The sequence below is a fragment of the Echiichthys vipera genome (genome assembly GCF_963691815.1).
Source record: "Echiichthys vipera genome assembly, chromosome: 4".
NCBI lineage: Eukaryota > Metazoa > Chordata > Actinopteri > Perciformes > Trachinidae > Echiichthys > Echiichthys vipera.
In genome coordinates, this window is record NC_139829.1 from 22,460,059 (window position 1) to 22,463,442 (window position 3,384).

Genomic DNA, 3,384 nt, shown 5'->3' on the forward strand with positions numbered 1-3,384 from the left:
CAACCAGTGATGCTCTCATATCACAGCAGATATTGTGTGTTGCGCTTTTTTTTTTTTTTTTGCAAATGGGAGTTTTTTATACAACATTGATATGTTGTATAAAAAACAGCCACTTACGGTAATATTTACTTTACGATGTAAAACCTGCTCAAAATGAGGCGTCACCATGAGACTGTGCTGAGGTTTTACCTGTTTGAAAAATGTTTTTATGTTTCATCTTAAGCTGCGCTTCTCCCCCGCGGGGTTGCACTTAAATGAAATAAATTAATAGGCTCCCACTCATGCAGTTCCCCCTGTGATATTACTGTGATTGCAACTGGACTACATTTAAACTTATGCACTGACCCGAGCCGCAATGTCCTCCAGCACCGTCTCCCTCTCTTTTGCTGCGGCAGCGGTGTAAACCTGCTCAAACTCTCCGTATGAGCGCATTAATATTTCCATTTCCAGTTGTAGCGTAGCCCTTCGCTTCCCCGTTGCCATGGTGACTCGTCGAATCAGGGCCCCATTGATGCTGTCTTTTTTTACTTGTGGTGCACGCGCTTAACTCCAGGTCAAACTACTCTGAGTTGATCAACCTAACGCAAATCTGCTGTTCTGGAACCGAAAACTCAGAGTTTCCTATCTCAGAGTAGATCAACTCAGAGTTCCGGGTTAGACTCAGAGTTTTTTGAACCTGCTTTGTGAAACAGGCCCCAGGGGCCTGTTTCACAAAGCAGGTTTAGTGAAAACTCTGAGTCTGTTAACCCTGAAATGAGGGAAACTCTGAGTTTTCCGTTTCACAAAGGGAGGTAACTCAAACCAGAGACAGAGGGGTAACTCTAGCCTGTTTCACAAAGAGAGGTAACTTAACCTCTCGGTCAGTTACCATGGTAACATGCTCTCTGAAACTAACCTGGTCGGGACCAGGTTTTTCTCAGAAAACCTTGAGTTTCTCTCTGTCTCCGCCCTCTTTCAGCCACACACGGTGTTTCATTTCCTCATTCATTCAGTCAGCGGGCGAGTTTTGGCGAAGTATAGTTCTGCTATAGTTCCGTCTGTTTTTTCAGAAAATCACTGAAAACATCAGTCATTAGAAGTTATATTAGTCGGCGACTATTTCACTACCATGGCGTGTCCTTCTGATAACAATCCCGTGGCTGAAGCTGCAGCATTAATGCGCAGATAATTATATATTCGTCGGGAGATGATTATCAAACTATTGATTATAGATGTTCTTGCATTTCCAGGCAATTCTCTGTTTGAGCGGTACCGTTTCATATCACAGCAGATATTCTGTGTTGCGCTGCGTTTTTTTGCAAACGGGAGTTTTTGTATACAACGTATAAAAGTCATTCAGTAGGCCTACATTAGAAGTTATATTAGGTGGTGACTATTTACACTACCATGGGGTGTCATTTTGATAACGATCCCGTGAATGAAGGTGACGCATTTCGCAAAGAGAATTAAATATTCGTCGGGAGATGATTATCAGACCGCGCATAGACGTCCTTAATATGCTGCAGCCATAATTACAAAATGAATGAAATGGATCTTTTGAGCAAGTTGAATGTATTTGACTCAGCGTTTCTAAATATAATTCCAGCTTTTCTTGCAATTCATAGGTTCAAAAGTGTGTGCTTTTAGTTGGGTTACCGGTATATAAACTACTCCTATATAGCCTTCTGATCCAGAATATCACCTATAATGCGAGGGGGCTGAATACGGCACAACACCGTTTCATGTCACAGTCCATCTCATCCCTCCTTACATTTCCAACATTAACAACCAGTGATGCTCTCATATCACAGCAGATATTGTGTGTTGCGCTTTTTTTTTTTTTTTTGCAAATGGGAGTTTTTTTATACAACATTGATATGTTGTATAAAAAACAGCCACTTACGGTAATATTTACTTTACGATGTAAAACCTGCTCAAAATGAGGCGTCACCATGAGACTGTGCTGAGGTTTTACCTGTTTGAAAAATGTTTTTATGTTTCATCTTAAGCTGCGCTTCTCCCCCGTGGGACTGCACTTAAATGAAATAAATTAATAGGCTCCCACTCATGCAGTTCCCCCTGTGATATTACTGTGATTGCAACTGGACTACATTTAAACTTATGCACTGACCCGAGCCGCAATGTCCTCCAGCACCGTCTCCCTCTCTTTTGCTGCGGCAGCGGTGTAAACCTGCTCAAACTCACCGTATGAGCGCATTAATATTTCCATTTCCAGTTGTAGCGTAGCCCTTCGCTTCCCCGTTGCCATGGTGACTCGTCGAATCAGGGCTCCATTGATGCTGTCTTTTTTTACTTGTGGTGCACGCGCTTAACTCCAGGTCAAACTACTCTGAGTTGATCAACCTAACGCAAATCTGCTGTTCTGGAACCGAAAACTCAGAGTTTCCTATCTCAGAGTAGATCAACTCAGAGTTCCGGGTTAGACTCAGAGTTTTTTGAACCTGCTTTGTGAAACAGGCCCCAGGGGCCTGTTTCACAAAGCAGGTTTAGTGAAAACTCTGAGTCTGTTAACCCTGAAATGAGGGAAACTCTGAGTTTTCCGTTTCACAAAGGGAGGTAACTCAAACCAGAGACAGAGGGGTAACTCTAGCCTGTTTCACAAAGAGAGGTAACTTAACCTCTCGGTCAGTTACCATGGTAACATGCTCTCTGAAACTAACCTGGTCGGGACCAGGTTTTTCTCAGAAAACCTTGAGTTTCTCTCTGTCTCCGCCCTCTTTCAGCCACACACGGTGTTTCATTTCCTCATTCATTCAGTCAGCGGGCGAGTTTTGGCGAAGTATAGTTCTGCTATAGTTCCGTCTGTTTTTTCAGAAAATCACTGAAAACATCAGTCATTAGAAGTTATATTAGTCGGCGACTATTTCACTACCATGGCGTGTCCTTCTGATAACAATCCCGTGGCTGAAGCTGCAGCATTAATGCGCAGATAATTATATATTCGTCGGGAGATGATTATCAAACTATTGATTATAGATGTTCTTGCATTTCCAGGCAATTCTCTGTTTGAGCGGTACCGTTTCATATCACAGCAGATATTCTGTGTTGCGCTGCGTTTTTTTGCAAACGGGAGTTTTTGTATACAACGTATAAAAGTCATTCAGTAGGCCTACATTAGAAGTTATATTAGGTGGTGACTATTTACACTACCATGGGGTGTCATTTTGATAATGATCCCGTGAATGAAGGTGACGCATTTCGCAAAGAGAATTAAATATTGGTCGGGAGATGATTATCAGACCGCGCATAGACGTCCTTAATATGCTGCAGCCATAATTACAAAATGAATGAAATGGATCTTTTGAGCAAGTTGAATGTATTTGACTCAGCGTTTCTAAATATAATTCCAGCTTTTCTTGCAATTCATAGGTTCAAAAGTGTGTG